The sequence below is a fragment of the Coturnix japonica genome, chromosome 8 (genome assembly GCF_001577835.2).
Source record: "Coturnix japonica isolate 7356 chromosome 8, Coturnix japonica 2.1, whole genome shotgun sequence".
Taxonomy (NCBI): domain Eukaryota; kingdom Metazoa; phylum Chordata; class Aves; order Galliformes; family Phasianidae; genus Coturnix; species Coturnix japonica.
The window spans coordinates 20,898,177-20,924,430 of NC_029523.1; the positions used below are offsets into that span (position 1 = coordinate 20,898,177).

Genomic DNA, 26,254 nt, shown 5'->3' on the forward strand with positions numbered 1-26,254 from the left:
CATAGAGAATGGGTCAAGTATTTTAACATAGTCAAAATGTTCAGCTAACTTTGCTGTAAAAAGAAGTTTTTACTCTTCTTCAAATGGACTTTCTGGTATCATTATTTGCATGCATGGCCTCTTATTCTTTCACTGGGCATCACAGAAAATAGCTGTGTCTTCTTTACACCTTGCCATTGGATATTACACATGATGATAAGACCACTAAATTGCCAATCTAGCTTATTTAAATGTTCCCTAACCTTATACTCTCACATCCTTTCTTGCACCACAATTTAGCATCAGGGTTGTGGGATTCCTGACAGTTGCTCTTAACTGAGAAGTTCCAATATCCTTGGTTTTCTCTGTGCCTTTTATCCCCTGTCCCATCTGGGGTTTGAACACATTTTCCTTGTCTTCCTTTTACTGATAATGCCAACCTTGTTGTCATTTAGGTCTCTAGCCGGATTCAACTCCAAGTGAGCTTTAGCTTTCTAAACACCATCCCTGCATGTTCAGTATGTTATATATATATTTCTCCCAGGTCACTCGTCTTTGCATCTACTTATGTGCTTGGAGGAGCTGATTCTTAAAAATCAACCATCTCTCCTGGATCTCTTTTCCCTCCAAGGCTGTAACCTATGGGCTTCCTCTAGGCAGGACTCTGAATATACAGAAGAATGAGATTCTTCTCTTTTGTGCTTTTGTGTCCTCTCAAGGAGGTTGCATCACATTGTCCTCTCTTTTCAGGACTTCAGTTTGACAGTGGTGGGAGAGATGGAACTGTTAATTTTATTCAGTGGTAAGATATATAGTGTGTTTTTTTCTCAACCCTTGATGAACTAAATTTCTCTGGAAATTTGACTCTAACCTATTTCTAACAGTAATGAATGTTTCATTTTTACTAAAACTTTGTGAAGGGAGTCTCATTTTTTTTCTGTGCCAGAAACTTAAGTTCACTCCACTTCACCACTTGAATTCTCAAGTCACATGATACTAAAATGATTCAATATTTTAACCACAAGTTATTACATCTGATCTTTATTTATCTACTTATGGCCATTAACATTATTTTATTAAGACTCACTGAAACTTGTTAGGGCTATAAACAAATTAATGTAATATTCTGGTGAGATTTTTAGTGAAGCAAACTCAAGAAATGAATTTGCAATTACTGTTCTGCACATGAACAAGTGAATAAGAATAACCAAACAGATACACATATTGACACACATATTCTAGCACATTAACCTGGCTTCAAATAATCTAATACCTTAAAAACTGGAGGTGGAGAAATGATACATTAGCTGACCCATGTCAAAATAGTCAATTTATGGCCATAGCTTGTACTTGATACTGAGTACTTCTCCCACATTTTCTTTCCTTCTCACTGACCTTGGCTACAACTTAACTGGTAAACAGTTTTTGGCTAAATGAAAGTCATACTGTAACATCATTGTAGACATGATGCTCCAATGAAGGCTAAGTTTGCAGACCATTTCTCTCATAAACAAGTGCCTCTTCTTTTTACGCTTTTTGTTATGGATATGTACCATATAAATGTTGTTCAGATAATTATAACCATAATAGTTTTTATTGCTGCTCTCTTCTTAGATGAATATCACAGCTGAATAGGTCCTATGTAAGCATTCGTAGTAATAAATGTTACTTAATGGGAAAATTTTGAGATATACAAGAACAGAAGCCGTCTATAAAGAAATACTCTAGCTGTGTAATGTAAATGCACATGCATTTATATGCATAAAAACCAATAGTTTTATGCACAGAACATGTGACAGAAAAAAGGCTCCTTTTTAAGGAAATATTGGACCTTTTTCTGAAAGAATAGTCTAATAAAATGCATTCCTTTATGAGAAAAAGATCTCAATAATAATATATGGATTAATCAAAAATTTGAGGGAGGCATTTACTCTAAAAGAAAAATATGTAGGGAAAGTGTTATCTAAACAAGCTCATTTGGTCTTAAGAGTGGAATTTTAATCAGTTACATATTTCTTCAATTTTATATTTCAATAAGCCGATCTACATAAAGATATTTTCAGGCAATCAAATCAGAAAACTATTGCTGATAGGTTGGTCTAGAAAGCAACTCAGGAAAAGAAGGAAGAGCAGAACTTAAACAGGAACTGTCAGAGCAAAATGACACCGTTGTGGCAGGAAGAAAAGTCTTCCATGGCCCTTCATAAGTCATAATTTCTATTTTCTCTGTGCTCATCAAGCTCATTGAGTTTTTGAGCTGTGCAGTGGAAGACATTCTAAATAACCACCCTGACTGAACGGGCTCAGACATGGGAATGAACAGTGTGGAACTGATTTTCTGTTCAGGGAATATCTATTTTTAGAACTAAATCTATGTAGAAATGTTGGAAAAGAGAATGATATATTATACCTGTGATGCTGGAGAAGATACTTGTAAAAGGATTCACACGCAATTCTCCTCATCCTGCGTAATGTAATGAGGAATCAGAGTACCAATAATAAATGGCAAAGGAAAAAGAATGGGTGTGTTCTGGAGTTGTTTAGTCTGCACACAGACTACTTTATTTCTCAGCTGAGTAATAAAACTATTGCAGTTGCAATATTGACATGCACACCGTAATTCTTCGTCATAGATAAATCAGATTAAATTATACCCAACTTAAAAACTGTGAATCCTATATAAAGGTTAAACGTGATTTATCTAATGGAATAATTCTTGTTGCAGGTTGAAGAATAAATAGGAAATTATTCAAAGCACTGGTACAGAGCTGCAGTCTTTCCTATGTGTCCTGTCATGGACATCACCGCTACGTGGTTTCAGTTACAGTGATTCCCCAGTTTAAACGGTCTAAATTGTATTCATACTTTATAAATGGCTGTAACACAACCTCCAGAAAACTTGCAAATCAACACTGGGTAATTTCTAGACAAAAAGCATACCTTTGATGTTGTATTTCCATGTTCAGTATTCTATAAATAATACATATCTTATATGTGGCATTATTCAGCATTAAATCTGAAAATTGTTATACGAAGGAAGTCAATAACAACATTTTTCCCACTATATAGATATGGAACACGAGGCAAGCAGATAGGCAGATTTGCCCTACACAGTGAATATGATCTCCTGTGTCTGGGTTCAGTATTCTGTCAAACATAACCACTGCTTTTAGTAACTGATTCAAAAATGTTTATTGTTTTCTTATTACACTGGGGTTTATTTAGCTGTTCTCTGATAAATGCCCTTTATATATTTATAGTGTTATTTATGTGGGTATCCTTTAGATAAGGGTTGTCTACTTCACTGACTAACCAACATATGGAGAATATGCAAATGCTTACCTAAATAAGCATTTCTGGAGAAGTGATACATTTCTGTGTAATTCTCACACTATCTTTATTATGTGACAAAGTTAATAAAAATAAGCAACATGCAGCCATGATATACTTGATGATACAATAATAAAAATTACACATATAATAGGGATAACAGCTCCTGAATGGGGATAAATAAGCAAGTTTATCTGTATCTCTAGAAAGCCAAGATTAAAGGCAAGACTCATGGAAACAGGTGTGTACAAACCTCACCATAGCATGTCACTGGAGAAAAATGTTCTGCCTCCAAAATCCAACTGTGGGATATGGGAACAATGGCTTCATTTTATTTTGTAGTTAATAACCATCCACAAAGAATGGCTTCTACCCACCTACTGTTCACAAGCAGGAAACGGATTTTTTCCTTGTGAATACAACCAGTCTCTCAAGAGAAAGTTGCAGAGATTCAAGCATCACCAATTATTTTACTTCTTGCAAATCTAACAAAAATCAAGCTACATGCTGTTTTCCCTTATGGTGCAATTTTTTTCACATGGTCAGTATCAGGACCTGCAGAGAATTCAATCAAGTTCTAGATACCTCAACCTCCCCTGAATCTAACAGAGTTACAGCTTGGAAAGCCCATCCTGATATTTAAGAAACAGTCAACCAGTTTCTAAGGCCCAAAGCAACCTTGAGCAAAACTCAGAACATTAGTACTGCTCAGACAGTAGGACGTGATACTTCAACCTGGTTTTGGATCATTTGTCCAGGAAAGTACCAACCATTAATGCTTAACAAATTCAATGGATGCTTAAAATGAAAACTGCCCTTTCAAAAGCTCAAAGGTGGCCTGACATGAGAGAAATCCAGGTTTGAAGGCCCTATTGTGGTGACCTTTGGGCACTGTGCTTCAGAAGTTTCCATCTTGACAGTCATCTCTTTCTTGAGTGTTTCGAAAGATGAACCAAGAGTAATGCTGGGCCTGCAGCTGAGTGCTGCAGTGCACAGAGCAAACCTCTCACAAATGAATAGTCTAACATACACCTGGCTGATGTAGCAAGGAATATGTACTGATGACCACTAAGGAGTTTCATGTTTTTTCATGGTGTAAAGAAAGGTTCCGTTCTTTCCAGCAATAACTCTTCAGTAAGCCAAGCCTTGTATTAGGCAAAAATAAAAATAAATTATAATTAAAATGAGGAATTGTCATCCCATATTATTCAAAAGACAACAAAAAAAGTTAACAGAAGAGGGAAGTCTGGTACAGCCCCAGGCAAACAACCTGATTCAAGAATCAACCACTTACTAAGCACACTTTTGCCCAGCCTAAGTGCAGCTTGTTTTTGACAATCAGTACAAAATGAGGTGATAACGGCCATTGTAGCTTCTCTTTGTGGTGTGTTAAGAGTATGTTTATCTTTATAATGGAAGATGCCATGAATACTGATGGAAGCTATTTGGGGTCAAGAGCACTCAGTGCTACATTTCCCAGGTTCATCAACTTCCACTCATGCACCTAAAAAGAAAATGGCTTCAACGTCAAAGAGAATTCAGTGTTTACAGATCGTACTCAAATTCACTACAGATGCAAGCAAGATGCATGCCATCATCTGCCAAAAAATGATGCCATCATCATTTTTCAGCGTTGGTTTTTGTTGTTGTTGTTGTTATTGTTTGGTTGATTGGTTGGTTGGTTTGGTTTGGGTTTTTTCGGGTGAAAAAAACTAGTATTATTCCAAGTCTGTGTTTGTATACTGTGCTTTAATGGAAGTGTATATTTAAACAGTTCTACATTGAAATACTTTGCCTAAGACATTCGGAACACCTCCTAACTCAGCATCTCTCAGACAGCACAGCTTTTTCTCAGGTTCTGCCTTTTACCCTGATTTTGGTACAGTCCATCTGAACATCTGCCCGAGGCATGTGCTTGAGGCTCCTACTAACCTCACAAATAGTCTCCTTTCTTCATTAAGAGCATATCAATTTTTAAATTTAATCACTGTAATCTATTTTAGGATACTCTTTCTGGAATCTGTGAAATAAAAAAGCAACAGGGAGGTGAATCCTGCTTTAATTTGGTTATTACCATTCCTGTTGTGTCATAAAAATTCCTTACATGTAATAAACTGCTGATTGGCACGTGTCTTGACATAGAACCAATAAATATTATATATTTATTTATTTATTATTTAATTATCTAATCATCTTTATTTGTAGTAACAAATAAATTACTTCCACAGTTGTCAGATGGAGTTTTAATAAGGTAAACAGATATTTTTAGCACTTTTCCATAATATTTATATGAATTACTATAATCTCCACAACTACCTACTGATTCTTACTGAATTTCAGGTCCTTTCTTTTTCTGTTAACTATTAAACTGCCAGGGAAAAACAAAACAAAACAAAAAACAAAACAAAAAAAAAAACAAAAAACAAAAACAACAACAAAAAAACCACATGCACGTATTTTTCTTTTTCCAGCATTATTTCAGTTAGATTAATATTTCCTGAGTTTATAATTAATTTGATAGAAATGTCATTCTAGTAAAAAGTCAGAATTCCTTCTGTTCCTTGCTGGCAAAATTTCTCTACAATGTAGAAATTTATAACAGTGCCAGAAATCATCAGTTTGCCTAAATATGGACATACACATGTCAAATGTTTGTTTCTTTTAACTAATTTCTATAGCACCTATTACTATGGTATTTAGATGAATCTTCACTTATTTATTGTTAGAAACATAATATGAACAATTAAAGTTGATATTTAATAAGAATGTCCATCATGTCTGCCAATACAAATACAGCTTTTTGTAATCTAAATACAGTTGTGCAATTGCTCCATATCTTAGAATGAAAGGAAACTTATGACATTCTATTTTGAAATCTTGGAGGCCAGATTATAATAATCATGTCAGTATAAAAGTATACATGCTGAACACATAAACCACTGATCATACAAAGTACTTCCAAGTGTTGTGATAATTAGTAGCAATATTCACATGAAGAACTTCATATTGTTTCAAGTCTAAAGCCATTTTTGTACTCTAGCCTGTGTGTAATGTGTGAGATAATTCTATGACTTTAACGCTAGAAATTATGTACCTGTAAAAATGTCTTTAAATACGGAGCTTGACAGTGGGGAATTCTTGGCCATTTCAGCACTCTGGGAACAGTGATATAAATCTTGCTATCACGATGAAACAATGTAGTCACTATGCATTTCACTGAGTTATTCCTCTATGAGACTACCCAAATTCCCTCTCACACTACCAGATACTGATATTTATTCTTTAGAAATGAGTCCAAACTTCATTTCTACTTAGCAAATTTTTTCTATTTCCAAAGATATAGCAGCAAATCTACAAAGAAAAGCTGAAATATGAATAGATACTGCATTAATGAGTAATTTTTGACCATGAACACAAAGTTAGGTCAGGTACCCCATTCCAATAATCAGTATTGCAGCTTTTACTTATTCATATACTCTTTTTATTTTCTAACATAAGTATCTGCTGAAGGCCACAAGCGATTGTTACAGGTGGACTTCTTTGCCAACCTTATGCTACCACCTCTATGCTTTTATGTATCACCACTCTTGGAAAAACCATTCTAACATCCAACTGTCATATTTTCATCCTCAGATATAACTGAATATATAACTTCCTGATATTGCACAAGAACAGTGTTTTCTTTTATTCCATTAGTTTTCAGTAGTTTCCTACACTGTATCCAAATTCTCTTCCTTCCAGATTTTTGGCTTTTAAATATTTACAGCTCATCATGATGTGCCTTTCCCAAACATTATTTGGTCATACCTTACCCAATGGAGCATTTAACCAAGGGTTGTGCTAACCCTGATGACAGTCTAGCTATTTATACCTTTCAGTGCATCATGCTGCATCATGACCTTCAATCCTTGTCCATAGTATGAAGTAATTATTTGCCATTTCATTATTATTTTTGTCATTTTTCTCTTGACTCATTCAATATACCAGTGTTTCTCTGAATTGAATGTCCAGAAAAGATTGCAGTCATGCTTTAAGCTGCTTATAAAAAAGAAATTCACATTTTACACCGCTTTCATAACTCCCAACAGAAATATGATTTTCAGTACCAGAAATTTCATATCTTATACGAGGCACTGTTTTGCCACCTTATCTAATGTCTGGCTTTGTTATTGTTTTATATTTAACTAGAGGAACTAGAGGAAAAACAAAAAAGCAAGAACCGTAAGCAGTGAAGAGCTACAAGGAACCACATAATCATGGGACTGTAAGAGATTATAATAAACAGTGACAAAGTATAGATCGACATAGACCAAAACTACTCTTTATAGGTGTTTATCCAGATAACTGCAATTTCTTCATGACAACACATCCCTGGTTATATTATGGGAGTATCTTTAGAGTCTCTAAAAAATCATTAGTCTGTTTGAATGCCTGGTTATCCCTGTAGTTAGAAAAAAACCTTTACAATTCAATTTAAATATTTTTCCATGTGAGTAAAATCCCATAGCATGAAGATAAGAAGAATCATTGATCATTATATCTATAAACTGCTTCCCCCTAAATTCAAGTTGCTACTGTCTTTCTTGAAGTAAACTCTACAGCAGGAGATGCTACCTGAGTTAACACCATAGCCCAAGGTAAAGTGTAATATTTATGTCTTAAACACAACAAATTTACAGTTACAAATTTCAGAATAATATCTGTTGTTTGCTGTCATTGTTATTTGGGTTTGTTTATTTTGGTTTTTGTTTTTTTTTTTTGGTGGGGGGAGGAGGGGTCAGGTGTGTTTTTTTGCCTTTCAGCTACAATAACTCAAATTTGGGTTTTATTTCTCTGTCACTCTCTTTTTCAGAAGGCACACTTCCTAATAGTAGATTTTACAGCTCTTATTCAAGGTTTACTTTTCTTTCCTACAGTTATCAATCTGGTCTTGCCTCCATTGAAGCACTTCTGAAGTTCTGATCACTTGGAATTCTCAGACCTTCTTCCAGAGGGGTTGCTATCTGCCCCACTTTAACTGATTGCAATAAATTAACTGGTTACAATTTGATGAAAACCAAACTGAGGAAAGAACTGAATATTTTGCTTGCTCTGTAATTCATTTTGTTACTTAAAGTGTCCTTTTATAATAGTAAAATGTTTGACATTATGTAGTATGTGAGAAAATGGTAAGTGTATTATTTGTCTGCAAAAAATGCTATCTTATGCAAATATATTTCTTATAAAAAATAATCAGACTAGAGATGTTTCACTACTGCCAGTGTTCGAAATCCACAGAGCAACAGAAGGAGCGGGGAGAATCTTTTGGTTGGACCAAATCTTCCCAAAACACTTCCCCCATATTCAACAGCCCCACAGCATGCATTTTGGGCAGCCTGCTTAGAATTTCTTTTCTGAGCAGAAATACTTGATAATATGGAGAAGACTCCAGTGGGTTAATTGGAAACTGCCCAGCTGAATTGCTGGCAACCTAGCTCTAAAATTCAAATATTTCTGAGCTACAATGTGCTATTTTTTATTAATTAATGGATTATTAAATAATAATACTGCTGCATATATCTACATATCTTCAAAATAAAAAATAACAAAGACTCTAATCTTGAAGGTTCAATGACAGTGGAAGGACATCTTACTGAAGAAAACTAATGTATAAAGCACTTAAACTATGACAAAGAGGTGAAATATTATTAAATTTAATTCATTTATTCACTTATGAATACTGTATGTGCGTCTACAAAGGTATGCTTCTTAATGCAATTTAATAGCTTTGAATGCAATTTTCACACTATTTACAAATCTGACCCTTCTCTGCAACACCAGTTTCTCAGTAATCAGCACTTTCATGTTTGCTAACTTCCAATAATATTTGTAAAATAAAGGTCATACAGTAAAGTTCACATCTGCTAACTCTAACCCACACCTTGCTCCATACCGTGCCACCCCAAGAACCATCTTTGCTCAGCATTCTAAACAAAGAAAGCCTTAGTTGTCTGTCTTTCCTTCTCTAAATTATCAACCTGGCAACAATGTGATTAACTGTGAATGTTACTAATAAAAGCATTAGGTAGTTTCCTGCATATTTGCATTTTAGTTTCTAGACAGAAAAAGTGCTTCTTTAATACTGGCAGAGAATGGATTTTCTTCATACTAGAAAGTATTATAGCACTGAATAAAGTCTTTCTGATCAAACCATGCCGTAATAGCTTTTGTCTTGTGTCACTTTATGTTAGCCAGCATCAGAAGAGAAAATAAGCAGAGGCTTGCTATTGTGCCTCTATTTTAAAAGGGCCTTCCATCTGGTAGGAAGCAGAAGCCATCAGCACTGTAATTAAAATGCAATTACTGTCCCCCGCCGCAATCCCAGGACGACCATTCCATCTGTGTGATATACAGTGTAAAAAACACAATTTTTTGCACTTTTCTAGCTCCATTAAGTTTATTCTCTTTCTATTAATTAATCTAACAGCACTAAGGGGTCGTTCTTGTTTTGCAAGCCATTGTGTCACAAACTGCGCACTCACAAAGACTGAAACCACATGAATTTTTAAAACTCTCCACTATCCCTGTGACATAAAACCTTAATTACTTTTGACTAAATCTGTAATTAAAATATATCACCGCAGCAGATTTACCTGCGTGTGGGTGTTGGAGTGCATGCTTCTGTGACTGTCACAAATGAATCACTCTGAGACAGTGTTATAAAAACGGAGATGAGGATGCACAACAAAAAAGATGCAGAATAGGGGCTTTGAAAATGAAAAACTGGTAGCAGTCTAGGAAAAAGTTGTGCACTGGTAAGATAAGAAAGAGTCATTTACTTATTTTATTGACTTCAGAATAAAAATATTTGTCATATATTTGGAGACATATTGGATGCTCCTAGTTTATTCTGTTGCAGTCCATCCTTTCAGTGTGCTACCATGACTTTATAACAATAAAATACAACAATTAGTAAAATATCATGTACTACAAAATAAGATTTCATAATATTTTTTCATAGCAATCAATTTAGTACAGTTAATAAAGTATAATAACGTATAATAATAAGGTAATTTCATAATCTACATCTTTCATTCACAACTGCACAGTCCAAGGCCTTCCATCTGTCAACTCATAAAATCTTAAAAGCTTTCTGAGAAGTACAGGAGCTGTGTATATCCAAAGTGTTAGCTAAATATTAGGGTGAAATCCTGGCCCTGTCACAGCTTGTTAGATGCTTGCCTTTGACTTCTGTGGAGTCAAAGAGCATTTTGTTTTGTTTTGTGTTTTAAATACGTTAGGCAAAAGCAGAAAGACAAAACCCTCTGCAACTGACCAGCTGTAAGAGGTGAGTACACTACTATTGAACCTCAGCACGAGAATCTTTGCTGTAAAATGTCACACAAAATAATATTTAAAAGCCCAGGCAAATAATAAATTCCCTTTTCTGGTTTTGACTTGGAACACTTTAAGGTTCAGCATGTGCATAAGTGTTTTTACAAACTCAGCATGTGGGCCCAATATGTCTCCAGCAGAAGAGAATTTTGGCATTTCATAGATTCCTTAAAGGGTACGGCCAGAAGCATCATAAGATGTTTAAACTAGCTTCCTGCAGCTCACAGGTCAATAAAGATGCCATTCACCCTCTTATTTAGTACAATGGTTTGGGTTTTGCTAGCATATATTGAGTCCCATTTCAAAGATGTCACAAGACAAGGAATCCCATTTTAAGACCTTGCTACAGTAGTTAATAATGCCAATCAGTCAGAATTTACACCTTACTCCCAAGATGACTTATCTGTTTTAAGATTCAGGCATTAGTTTCTAACATGCTTCTGTACTTTAATTTTAAAAAGCTTTTTAATACCCGGAATTTTCTTCCTGTGAATGTACTTGCACACTGTAATCATGTTACCTATCAATCTTCTTTTGATAAGATAAACAGATTGAGCTCTTTAAGTCTCCCACTATAAAGCATTTTCTTCAGCTCTTAAAATGTTTTCATCTTCCTGCACCTCATGTAATTTTAAATATGTAAGGAACAACAGTGTGTAAAGTATTCACCATCCTTAAGGTAAGTCAAGAGGCACGCTGCTTTAGGTGGATACTAAAATAACTCAAGCTCTGAACGGATACATGACATGGAGAAAATGAATCCAATCAGCATCCTTCTATGAGTGAGTGGCTCCAGGGCTCGGTGCTCCTACTGGTACCATTGAGTGCTTTAGCTTTCACACAGCAAGTTTTTAATGATAACCTAATTGACAATAGCCTGGGTTTCTGCAAGGGAAGGCTCCCAGGCCAGCCTGCTAAATAGAACCTGCAAGAATTTAGTGGGTTCTGGAATTACAGTCTGTCTGGAACCAGATGGTTTGCACACAGTTCATCTCTGTGTAGGAAAGCAGTTCTCAAACACTTCCTATATATGCTGTTATTTAAACCGAATATCTTTTTAATCTCAAAAAGTGACAATTTGATGTTGCTTAAGTAGTAATAATAATAATAATATTAATAAAGAAGTAATATCAACATGTTGCTTTGTTTCAAATGATGATTATTCCATAAATGTAGGTATATTACTCTATTGAAAAGTAGTAGAGAGAAATCTAAAGATCAACAATACATGATTTAATGGATCAAGCATCAAATGCAACACTGTCTAGGATAAGGCATTTTGGCACTTACACATAAAAAAGCCAAATGTAAGAAATTACAGAATTTTATAGGCATGACTTTGATATAAATCTAATTGCTTATAATTTGAACAAAGATATTCAGTACAGATATGTTGCTTGGCAAACTACAATATGATTTTATAATTTAAAAAAATATTAAAATAATAGGAATTTTCAATGATTCTGTATGTTTATTTGAAAGGATATATGAGTACAGGCCTTTGTTCTGCTCTAATACTGATCTTCTCATTATCTAGATTGCTTCCTCTCATTTGTAAGCAGAACAGACATAAGACTACACATCTAGTTCTAATTAATATTAGTACTTACTGGCCCACTCTTTAGTTCTGCTGGTATATTTAGAAACGAAATAAAATGCAGACAAAAAACAGCCAATCTAAGCAATCATAAATATCCCATGGTAGGCCTACATGACTTCATTTGATTTTCATAAGAGTTGAAGAGGACTACCGTCAATATACCAGATAGTCTATAAATGCAATCAGTAAGTGCACATCCCCAAATGCTGTCTAATGGTATTAATTTCACCTCCCAGGACACCCCATAGCAATAGCTATTGTTCCACTATAGGAAAAAAAAAAAAAAAAAAAAAAAAAAAAAAGTCTATATTAAATAGGAACATCCTGATGGAATTAAATTTACTGGCAAGAATCTGGGTGCTAACTACAGTCATCTGTACATGCACGCTCAAATGCATCTCCTGCCTAAGCGTACTGTAAACTGGAATGTCAGCCCACACAAACAATGAATGTCAAGAATTATACAGAAGGACAAAAGATAACTGGAGTGTGGGGAAAGAAAGGAAGGGGTTGTTACTGCAAACTATGAGAATACAGGTTTAAAATGTGTTATCTGCGTCAGACATTCCCTAGTCTATGCTGTCAGTGCCTCAGTACACAAACTGCCTGCTGCCTGTGTAATGGTAAGAAAACAGTTATTGAGTGCTGTTGTGAGGAACAGCTAGGTACTAGCATATGTTTTGCTAACCTAGCGCATAAGGCAATGCTAAATTACTTTTCATATCATAGAGTCTATCACTGTTTGACCCTCTGGGCTGTTTTTATTTATAGAATGTTGTTTCTAGTTTACTTTAGTGTTTTCATATTAGATAAATATTCATGAAAGTGCACTCTTCCTGAAATTGGGTCATTTAGGCATACTAGCCCATTAAAAATAGATTTGCTTTTTTTACAGGTGTCATCCATTAAGGTAGGACATAGACAAAACCAGCCAATTGTATCTGTCAAAAAAATGTTAGCCCTTCTGGAAAGTCGGTCTTCTGTCCTTTACATGTAGCACTTAATAACAAAATGACTAACTTCCTTTCCGTGGCATTTATTCTTTGGGGAGTTTTTACCATTGCAAAATTTGTACCTGAGGATTTGAGGAGATATTTTAGTCCTTCCAAGGTGTTCTGACTGACACCAGGCAGAGAAATAAAAGCATGTTCTTATTGACTGAGATATGGCCACAGGATGTTGGCTTAGGAGAGAGAAGTTTAACTCCACACTATGATTACACACAAAAAAAGCAGATGACAAAACAGAATACTGATGCGGTCACTCCTTGGGAATATGGGATGGGAAGCTCGTATATCCACAGAACAGTGAAACTACAAGGATTCGGTTTGGTGTAAGTCCTGGTCATATAAATTCATGCAAGGTGTGTACACACGTAAGTATGGGTCCTTATATTTATCCTTTGTCTTCCATATATTTTAACCACAGCAATTCAATTGGAAGTACTGTGGAGGAAGAGTTTTAATAGTATGTGTAGGGAAGAAATAACAACTGTGACAGATGAAAGAAAGAGTTCGCAAGGCTTGGATATAGATCAAGCAAAGGGTCAGGCTGATAGGTGTGATCAAAAGCACGGATTTGGAGAAATTGAGACAAACTGGTATTTCTATAGAGCAGTCCATCATTCCCTCTTAGAAACTGTTTAAAAATGGGATGAATGATCCCTCAGAGAGCCTTAGGAGTTTTTGATGTATAGAGAGAATATCAACATCTGATCTAGCCTGGAAAACTTGACCTGTGAGAGAGGAGTGAGATAAATGTTAGAGAATCAACTCAGCAGACACCAAGGTCAGTAAAGAAGGAAGGTGAGGAAGTGCTCCAGGTGCTGGAGCAAAGATTAGCCTGCAGCCCCTAGAGGGGAACACAGAGAAACATGTTCCCATATAGTCCATGGATCACAGTGGAGAAGATATTCACCTGCAGCTCATGGTGGACTCCAGGATGCAGGGAATGGTTGTGTCATGAGGAAGTTGTGGCACACAGAGAATACACACTGGAGCAGGTTTTCTGGAAGGATCTGTGGCCCCTGGGGGACTCACACTGAAGCAATCTGTACCTGCATAGAACAGGTACAGTACACCATACTCTGAGGAAAAGATCCATGCTGGAGCAGTTCTTAAAGAACTGTATTCCATGGGAAGGACTCAGGGTGGAGCAGTTCGTGAAGAACTGTGTCCCACTGTGTCCCTTGAGCACAATGGCACAGTAGGAAACTGCCTATTACACTACCTATTGAGGTTTTTTTCTTGATATTAATGGCACAGCTCTCTCTTTAACTTAAGAAGCAAATCCACAGCCAAAATCTTATGACGATTAATTGTTCAGTGATTAATGACATTGTTATCTCCAATGCACACTAGTGAGGCTGCTTGAGAAGTGTTAAAAGAGAGAAAATCATGTTAGCCAACCTAAAATTTTAATGCAGTCTAGCTAGTTCAAGACCAAGAGCTATTACATTCTGCTTCAAAGAAACATACATACAAACCTGGAAAAGGAACCTAACACAAGAAATATGTCTTCTTATTGATTAAATATAAGTATATTCTCAAATTTGAGAACTCATAGTTCTGCAAGCTTCATTTGCATTCTAATCATATGACAACACATTTCAATTGTAGGCATTTCCCTATGATTTCTATTTATATATGTACTTTATCTCAGGAAGGTACCATTTCTGATTAAAATGAAGTAGCCTGGCCATGGTGAACAACCTCTCAGAATCTTCAAGCCTTCACCTTGATAATGCTTGGTAGTAATTGTGTGCTATTCTCCTAAAAGAAGAATTTTTGTTTACTTTACCGGAAGCAAAACAAGAGTTTATAGTAGAGATGAATTTGTCTAGTGGGAAGTTTCCCTGCTGATGGCAGGGAGTTTGGAACCAGATTATCCTAAAGGTGCCTTCCAACACAAACCATTCTATGCTTCTATGAATTTTTAGTGATTGTGTTTAAATTCTTACTTACTGAACTCAAGAGCTCATTACCACAGCACTGTTTTCCTCATTCTTGTGGCTTTTCTCTAGACCATTTCCAATTTATCCAGACCCTTCTTGACTTTATTTTCATATTTAGTCTGTAATTTATCCTGATTTTACCCTGGTTTTGTTCACAGTCTTTCTTTCTATGATAAAGGTTCCCCTTCTAGGTGGGCATGCACATCTGTCCTTTCCATTATTTATTACTTTCCCAGTTTGTGGTTATTGTGACCTTTATCAGCATTTTTTTTTTTTTTTTTTTTTTGTGCTAATCATGCTGAGTAATATTAGCCTAAGAGCTCAAAAATTACATTCTCCTGTAGGAAGCTGTTCTTTACTGAAGTTATTAAGACATATTGATATATATCTATACATAAAGGAAAAAAATTCATAGGAGGTCTATATTCAAAGCTTTGAGTACCACTTTCCATGCATAACTCACATCTCCTCAGAGGAAAATATCTTCAGATTAAGAGACCAATTCCAAAGACAATAATGCTATTTTCTTTGCAAAAAAAATAAAAATCAACTGGAGCAATAACACTTTATTTCACATCTGCCAAGCTCTATTTGATCATCACCAGTGTGACTACTAGAGCACGTGTAGTAATAACTGCAGCTTTACAGAGATTATATTAATATCATATTTACAAACATCCCCATTTTTTTCAGTCTCATATAAAGTCTAAATACTTTAAATTAGTTTCATTAACTTATCTTCCTTTAGTATGAACTTTGGGGAACCCAAGATATAATTCAAATCCTGGGTTCTCTATGCAGATTTTGATAAATATATATTGGCTATTGATTATTACTTATTCACTACAAACTTATTAAATCAGATACTTTTCTTCATACTACTTTGTTGATGAGATACAGAGGTCTCATATGCTTTTCCCTTACATTCTTCTGTTTCAATAAAAGCAGATACTAAGCTGAGACAAGAAGGATATGGGAAATGCAATTCACATGGATCTCAAGAAATCTGTCCCTCCATTTTCAAAGCACATGAGGAATTGCTAAAATAAGGGCCAACAGTTTTGGTAACAGAAGAACACAATGAAGGGATAATTCCGAATAACAGTAAAATAATTTTAAAATTAATTCTGAAGTGTTAGAAATGGTAGCAGTTACTTTCTGTAACAAACCATGCTGAAACAATATAAGTTGTCACATAAAGTTGTAAGGTAAGGGAGAAATTTGAGTTATTCATAGGAATATTTTGAAAAACATAAAAATGAAAGCTGGAGACTTCATAGTCACTAGTAGTTTGGGCTTTAACTACTTTAGTGATTTAACTAGAGAACATAACACTGCAAAACTTCAAATACAGAAAATAGTTGGCAGGCTGATGTGTCATTAAATTCCAGAAAAGGTCTAGGAAATAAGGCCTGCTCTTACCTATAGTAAACAATAATTTACCACTTTGAAGATTACATGATCTGATTCTTACAGAAAGTTTCAACTTGAATACAGGATAGACTTAGAAATTGTTTGGATAGATCCCTTCCTGATCTGACGTATGTTTCTTTGGTTCTAATATAACTAGCCTATAATAACTAGTAAAGAACTGATAGTTATTTTCCCTATAAAGCAGCAGAGTACTCAATTTTGACTAGCAATTTAAAAAGCTGCAGGAATGTAGAACAGTGACAAAAAGCACTGAAGAAAACTGCTATTGCTGATAGGTGTTATATTTGATAAAAACTTTCTTTGCAAGAAGCCAGCCATTGTTTGGTGCCTTCTGTGGAGCTGAGGGGAACTAGGTCATTCTCTTACATTCCCCATAGCCCCTTAGTATGGGAAATTGGTAATCACAGCCTGAACCTCTGATTAATCAGCTGAGGCAAATGTTAGGTCAGCTGTGGGAGCACAGGTGAGACTAATTTAGCTGTGGTCCCAGAAGGGGTGGAGCTTGACTCCACCTCCTCTAGACCTCATTTAAGGGCTGACCACCACTATGACAGCATCTCTTGCAGGTTGCTTGTTGGTGGAGCTTGTCTCAGTGCTTCCCAGCAGACTGAAGGTTTCCATATTGGTGAGTTTTTCCTGTAAATAACCTTTTGGATATTTACAACTACCATCTTTTCATTATTGTTTCTGTACACCCCTTTTTGTCCTTAAATGTTTTCACAAATGAAAGCTACTATTTTTGCTTTGCATGCTGAGATCTGGAAAAGTATTCATTATAAACATTAATATTTTTTTCTATCAAATCAATCAGAAAACAGATGTTCAAAAAATTTAGATATCTGCTGAAATATTTACCATCATCTGCTGTAATGTAATACATATGCTGGCTTTTTTTCCCCCCTTAGCTTTAAAAGATTCTTAGTGTTGGAAAACACATAATAGTAACTACACCTAAGTTAACAAATGCCACCGAACTGACACAAAATTCAGGTGGTTCAGCAGCAACCAAATATGCATCTACACAGGTAAACTAGTAAGCATAATTTCATGCTGCTCAGAAACAGCAACCCAAAAGCTAAGGTGGAAAATGGTGTGTAAATTAAGTTGTTCCATCTACAGCTAATTACATTGACCTCAAAAACTATGAGATTATGTTTCAAAAATGACACTTTAGACAATTCCAAGGTTTGTTTGCCTGTTTGTTTTGGTGTTATGTGTCATACCTACAAGAAGTAGATGACATCCTTAGTCTCAGAAGACATAGGTATGACCTAACTTACTGTTATATAAACATTGAGCTAATACAACTATATTTCTTCCAGTAACGGAGCTAATTAAGTTAGAGTTAGATCACTAGCTTATGCAGACAAAGCTCAGAAGGCAAGAGTTTTACCAAATGGAATAATTAAGTGGTTAGTTTACAACAATATACTTTGCTTTTAAAATTCAGCAAAATTTTCTACAGATTTTTCAGTTTCTACTTTTATGGTTATCTCAATAACTGAATGGAATTACTTTTTATTTTATGGCTACTTAACAAAACTACTTTTATGTTGAATCTCAAGGTCATATTTTTGCCATGAAGATCTAGATTAAATTGTTCTATTAATTCATTTTTGATACATAAAGAACATTCTCAGTTAAGACCTCACACCATAAATGCAGCAGATCTACTAATTAGATTTTAAAGTGAGAGAAAATGAAAAATTCAAGAATAACTAATTGTGCTAGTATTTAATACATGTAAGCTTTGAATCACTACTTGTTTTACATCAGAGTTTTGTAATTAACAAAACTTTACTGTTTATTTTCACTTTTAACAAGCAACAGTTAAAAGAAGTTGTTAGAATTTAAAAATCAATTGTATCATCCTTCTAATGAATCACACCTCATGTTTAGCATGCTTTATTCTAGAGCTAATTATGCTGTACACACAAACATTCCTAAGATAAATGTTTATTACAGAAATGATAACATGATTGCAATATAATGGCAATATCATGATGCAATTACAATGAATCACAATCTTGAAGTGTTTTGAGGTACTTAAATATGCTGTACACTTATTATACTCTATGTTATGCTGTTCTGTTTGTCTAGGCAAAACAGAAATCTATATTATTCACATTATTTTGTTACTGTTGTGTGTATTGCTGATATTACCCTAATGTCTAGGAGATTAAGACATTGATCAGCATCTCCCTTCTTCTGGGTTCTGCCAGGAAACGGAAATAAGAAATGGTCTCTGTCAAAGGAACATTATGCACGGAACACAAACAGGCAGACATACGGGAAAGCACAAGGAAACAATGAGACAGCACTGTTCAGACTGAATGTTTGTATGGTCCCCATGCACCAGCAGTCTAGCCCTTGTCATGTTGTTTTATAGTATGTATAGAGGGAGGCAAAGTATTATGTTTGAAAAGAAAAGCAAATAGTGAAATAATGGATTAATTTTGTGACTGCTAAAACTAAGCAGTCAATTTTCCCTATATATAAGAGCATAGAATACATAGAATATAACATAGAATACTAAACTCACTTTTTGGGTTTCTTTTTTTTAGCATTTATATATAACAGTAACTATAATAAAACATTTGTATCTTAATCTGCCTGCTTTTTGCATTCAAATTGTCCCTTAGCTCCCTTCTGTAGCACATTTTCGTTTTGCCTTTTACATCTGGAAACCCTTGGTTGGCTATTTCCTCTTCTCTCACTAATTGGATGCTTTCCAGAGACCTGAAAAAGACTAAAACATATTCCCAAAATAGCTCTCAAACACTAAATAAGAATCAGGAAATTAACAGAAGTATGGTAAAAGAATCACTCAGATTTTTCCTGCACTTATTACCATCCAATCTGTATTCTGGATATTCTGAATCTAAGTTATTTAAGAAAGGAAGCTTCATCTTCAGGTTATCTGCAAAGCACTTAGCACACCTGGGGTGTTAAATGAATAGTTATAATAGATACATGGGTGAATAGCATTAAAAGGCAGTGGGCACAAAGACATTCACTGGATCACCTGTTTTGACCGGTCCTGATTAATGTGGTAATTGTGCGTGCATTCTTTAATGCACAGACTTCCTTCAGTGACAAAAGACCTATTGTGAGTGGGCACTACTTCTGCCCTGGTAATTTCACTGACATTCAACAACTTCCAGTGTTGAACTCCTTGTTCCACATTTAATAAATAAATAAAAAGTAATAAAACTATACTTTATGCAATGAAGGAAATTTATGCAATTAGGAAAAAGACAGACAAACTTTTTAGTAACTTTTAATTCTATATTTTTGAAGGGAATAAAATTTAGCATCCTCACTTCCCAAAACCTTTGGCCTCCTAACTAGCTTAATTGGGCTCTGTTCAATTCTTACTCAGATCATTTATAAACGGCCTCTATGGCCCCTGCTGCTTTTTCAAAGCAGCATATGGTCCTTCCATTCATGACAGCCACATTAGTATTACTGAGTAAAGGAGAAAAAACGTCATATTCAGGTTGCACCAGAAAAAACACCTGAAACAAATTTTGGGATTCAAGAGTGTAGGCACTGATAGCAACACTGTCTCAGAAACATCACCCAATCTATATGATTTATAACTTATTCTGAGAGCACAGCATACTAAAAACTCAGTATTAGGGCTACATTTGACACACAAAAAAGGAAAAGTAAACAGTTTGAATTCACAGCAATACGTGTTTATGAGATGTACTATTGGAACCTCAAAGATTTATTAACTTATAAAAAGTAAAAGCACAAAGCCTTTACATGGAATAAAAAAAAAAAAAAGCCACATATAGCTAATAAGGTTTAAAACAAGCCAAGAGCAATTAGTAAAAAATAACGCCTTGGTATTGAGCTGATGAACTAACAAAATATAGAAAATAAGAGTTGAATTCCAAAGAGCTAGCACCCCTTTCCAATCCCAATGGTTAAGATCTACAACTAAAAGACCAAAAATGAGTGGCAATTGTTACACTTTGCCCTATTTCTTATGAACTATGCTAGCAGAAAGATACGTTTTACAAAATAAACTCAATTTGAATTTTAAAGAAATAGAAAAATATTGTCAAAGTTATAGCAATGAATGCTGAGATCATAATTCCTTGCCATGGCCAGCAAGAGCAGATTTTTAATGTGAAATAATCCACAGAAGGCTGACCAGAATAGACTGAATCAAGACTCTCATTTGTCTGCTGGAATAGACAGACACTCTTTAGGTGTAATGTTTCCCTAAGCAAGCAACAGAACCTAGAACCAGGTATGGCCTACTGCTATACCAACATTTTTTAAACTCTTGCAGTTTTTGTAAATCTAGTTCAAATATAGAAACCAAATAAAAATACTGCCTGTACTCTCAGACTTAGGAATGTCTATGGTTTAAAGTTAAATAATAAAATAAAATGCTTTTAGCTTCTCATTTTGTTCTTAGGCTTTTATTTCCATTTTTTTATAGTTAAATGATGTAGCTTCACTTTTTTTGCCAACTTGGACAAAAAGTTTAAACAATGTTAATTGAGATATACTGGGATATTATTTTGAACAGCAGAGGCAGCTTTTATGGATAGCGATATGAATTGAGTTAATCTGAATTAACATGGAATGAGGCTAATGTAGTAGCTGCATATTTACCAACAGATTTCAGATTTTCTTCTTTACTGTTGATTTCTCTCATTCAGAAAAATTATACAGTTCACTAAGTTACTTGCTTCAGTTTCTGCTAGAGGTACGCCAGCTTCTGAACTGCATAATACAAAATCCCTGTGTTCTCAACATATCTCTATCTTTCTACAGATTTGGTATTAAAAAAAAAAACCCTGCAGCTGAGTTTTGTCTTGAAGTTCCTTTAATAAGTATGTTTTAGGTCTATTTCTGATCAATTGACATTATTTAGAAAATAACTGGTTCAAGTACAAAAAGAAACCAACTCCCTAATCATATATATTCAGAGTACATACATGAGTAGTTTGTGACTAAGTCATTTGACCTGTTTTAAGAATGACAAAATCCAGCTATGAATTTTTTAAGAGGATGCAAAAAATAAAAGAAGTCACTTAGATTCTTGCCATGCACATATCTTCTATTATTAAATAGTTCATGAGAAAAGATAAGCTTTCCTGCATGTAGATACAGGTCTTATTTTTCAGTAATTTTATACAGGACAAATTTGTTTCATACAATAAAAATTATAATAGAAACATAAATTTTAATATAATAGGCCATATTTCAACAAATTCAATTTGCATTACCTCAGTGCAGGTTGTTATTTATTGCAGTGCATGTACACATAATCTTGATGTTTTGAAGGTGACTCAGACTGGCTGAGTAAGTTAGCCAGGGACAGCCAGCAAAAGCATTTACTCAGCATCTAGAGAACATATTACAAGCTCAGCTCTGCATGAAGGGCAATTTGGACCATGAAGAAGCAGCAAACTGCATCAAGGACAAGTGTAGTTTAACACTTCCCATCTCGTGAAGTGAAAATAAAATCCCATTTTTATAGGAAAAAATCTGAAGATCAAAACCTTGTTAACAAAAATAGTTCAAGTACAGCCCTGAGTACTCAGCATCATCCATAGGAAAACTGTTATTGTATGTCAAAAAACACAACTTCTGTTTTAAAATACACACACATATATATATGGCTAGTGCAGTTGGTTTCAATTTTTTTTCCTTTTCCCTTTTTCTTATAAATAGAAAGCAACATAAGAGGCTGTATGACATGGTAGTAGTGGAAAAGAAGGGGCAACTATAAAGATTTAAAAGTGAAGAGAAAGAAGAGAAACAGGAGTTGGGATAAAGCTAGAAGGATTGATAGAAGAGAGATGAATGCTGAAAGCAGTGAGAATGAAATGAGGATAAGAAACAGCAAAGGAGAAAAGGCACAGATTATAATCTGGACAAGTACATTTCTCATTGACTTTAATACAAGTAGAAGACATCCATTTGGCAAAGATTCCTCCCAAAATACATTTTAAAGAAAACCGTATGGAATAGCAACATGCTTACTCAAGACAGAGTATTCCCCAAGTTTGATTCATTTTTAGTGACAGTTAAAAATTCCATATTTACCTCAAAATTATAGTTTTTCTATTTAAGAGTAAAAGAAAGACAGGTTGTATTAGCACTTAAATAAGATTTGTCCATTAAGAATTTTGTCGAAGTCTCCTGTCCTGATACTGCTGATGTACTCTGCTGCTATACTGACAGTCCCATTTGTAATGCCTTGGCAGCAAGACCCATTTAAATCAATAGATATACATACATGTACACAAACTTTATCTTTCTGCCAACAGACTTAATTCAGATGCTCACAGCCCTACAGATGTTACAGACTACTTGAGGTTTTTTTACCCTGATTGCAACAAATACAAATAGTTTTTCAGCTGACTTTCATTAAATTACTATATATATAGTAATATATATTACTATATATATAGTAATACATATATATACACATAATACAGAATTTAGATGTATTCTAAGCTGGAGATGTTTGTTTGGGGGAAAAAAGAATTAGAAATAGTAATAAAAGGTAAGAAATATTAATTACAATATAAATAATTCATGTAGTATTTTACACAAATACATCTTATTTTAAAAATATACGATGAATTTTTGTCTTTTCTAACAGGGGAAGTTGAGTTAACAGTACAGATAATCCCTGGATATATAGTGAAGATGTAATATGGGCAGAGAACTTCCTTATTTCCAACTTCTCTCTACAGAATAATGTTGTGGGCCAACATCATTTTTTCAAGGTATTGACATGCTTCATCTCAAGTTGTAACACACCTCATGATTTTCCACTTTAGAACATATCAAAGGAATCTTTTGCTAAATTAAGTCTCAGGAAACCAAGATGATGAATATTCAGGCCTTCATACAGTGAAGCATCCAGTAAAACATACTCCTCATTTGCAATGCAGGGAGACTTCCACTGATGCTGGACACAGTCAAAGTAAGTGTGGGCCCCAATTTGCAACTTCACAGGCCTGACCCCAAAACTATTAATTAATATCTTAATTCTGAAACTTATTTGATATCATAAAAGCAAGCAGTTTTATTCAGCTACTTGCATAAATCAGGCTTCCATATGTGAATTAAGGTTTACATACAAATCCCTATGATTATCGTTTGTCAACAGGAATGTGTGAAATTGCTAATTTGAATGCAAGAATGGCTGCACTATGCAGTTTGTACATATTTCATAGTGAATATTTTACATTGTTCTATATGCAAGCCAATTTTAATGCAAACTACTTAATTTCCCCTAGGTAATGAGAAGGTAAAGGAGGTAATCAAGATGTAAATCAAGATTCTGCTGTTTTCCTTCTAGCATGAATATAACATGAATTAAAGTTTGATTTACCAAGAAAATAAGCATTGTTCTTAAGCAAATGATTTCAGATGTCGTTTGTTGCATCCCTCTAACACACAGAAGAAGCAGATCTGTCTTTGCCACTGTAAGCAACTTTTTCTTTAATCTATGTTAAGAATACATAATGATGGATAACCCATAATTTTCTCAGGCAGGCTAACAGGAGAAAAAGAAGACCACAGAGTCCCACTCAATACTTTCTTCAGTTTTGACTGTGAACCATTAAAAACCACCCTCTAGATAGCTTTCAAAACCATACTCTGTCACTAATAATGTAATTTCATCTAGCTCTTACTTCCTCATTTTGTTAATAATATTAATAACAAAAGAGACAAAAGTCTGGATAAATCAAGATTAAATAGCGTTAACTGTTTCTTCCCTATCCATAAAACTTAAAAAATATTCTTGTTTGAAATTGCACAGACTTTGCTGTTCAATTTATACCTCAGCTTCTGTTGAATTTAACAGTTGCTTCATTTCAGAGTTGTTTCATACAAAGAGTAAAGTTAAGCCATCTACGTCTTAACTGAAGAAAAACTTAAAAAGCATTCTAATATTATCTCTTTTATTAAACAAAAAGAACCACGTTGCTTTTACAGTTTACTGTGGGGAATCATTCCTCTTAAGAGAGAAGCTGTTGTCTGGTAAGAACGTAAATGGGGAAAAATATTGTCCCCAGTGTTTCAGCATTCATTAAGATGTGTCAGGCTTAAATGAATCATTAAAAAGAAAAAACCACAAAACTTCTCTTACGGGGAATCAACTTTGAAAAAGAACAGTTGAAAGAGCATTTTGCAGAATATGAAACACCGCATTGGAATTTACAGTATGTCAGTACTATCTTTGAACATCAATTATAACCATGCACTAGTTACTTTGTGTTGTGTGTCCCGTCCCCCCCCCCCCCCCCCCCCCCAAAAAAAAAAAAAACACAAAAAACTAACATTTATTAGCTGTACTGTGTTCTTCTTCAGTATCATAGCAATCTGCAATGATATTAATTTAGCAACATGGTTGTTGGAATAAAGATGAACCCAAACTGAATTCAAATACCCTTGAGTCTCACTTAGCTGGTAAATAGAGCAGGACATAGTTGTTGGTCCAGGTCTGAATGGTAAAAGATCTCAATTGTGCTTGGAGGAGGAAATATGAAAATGAAACAGATTCAACTGTAAAGAGGATTATTTAAAGAGAAAATGCATTTCCGGGGTCTATCAGAAATGCTTAATTTGGAGGAATAGAGAAAGAGAGAAAGAAAACAAGGGAGGAAGGAAGCAGGAAGGCAGACAACAAGGAAGAAAAGAAGGAAGAGATGGTGGGGGGGAAGGAAAGAAAGAAGAAAAAGGATCCTGAACTCCCAGATTACGGAATTTCCTGTCCTACAGATTCTAGATAGCCTGGCATTGGCTTTATGACTTCTAGCAGACACTGGCCTAAAAAGAATAGAACATGTAACCTGCTATTTCTGTTAACTAAAGGAGGTCTTTTCAGCTTCAGTGCAGAATACATTTAGTGAAGTTATGAAAGAAGGCTCTATTTCTACTTCCATATGTGTGCCTGTTTGTAATTGAGGATTATGTCAACCTCCTGCAATATGTAGACTAATTACATACTCCAAGCTGCCTAATGTCACCTGTAGAAAGGTGACATTTTTGTGACTGGTATGTATAAATAAACAGAAATAGCTCTTGCCCTGCTGGTAATTTTTACAGCATGTATTTCAATCCAAAATTATTTAATCCACACTTCCTCTTGTTTTAAGCATACATTATAGTTATACACCAGTCTTGGAGACCAGTCTCTGCTGGTGACACAACCCTGGAATTTCTAATGATTGTTTTTACATAGGAGACTTTCTGTTATTGAGTGAAAAGTTGCTGTGGTAATCCCCAGAGACTACACCAGAATTTTAAGAGAATTTGTTGCTAAGGAAGTTAAAGCAATGAAATAAAATCAAAGAGTAAATTTTCTGCTCTTTCATTGTTTGTTCTACACATGTATTGGTAATGATGAAGTTCTCAGCTCCTATAAACTTATGAGCCTGAGTATACTATGTGTTTGTATGGGAAATTGGTAATCACATACTGAACCTCTCATTAATCACCTGAGGCAAGTGTTGGGTCAGCTGTGGGAGCACAGGTGAGAGTAATTTAGCTGTGCTCCCAGATTGGTGGACCTTGACTCCACCTCCTCTAGACCT

The 26,254-nt window shown here is 34.8% G+C and overlaps 1 protein-coding gene across 6 annotated transcripts in view; it reads right to left on the reverse strand.

The window, feature by feature from the left end:
- Positions 1-26,254, reverse strand: part of LOC107317605 (BEN domain-containing protein 5-like) — an 801,512-nt gene that overhangs the window by 711,482 nt on the left and 63,776 nt on the right. The gene's annotated exons all lie outside the window — the stretch shown is intronic.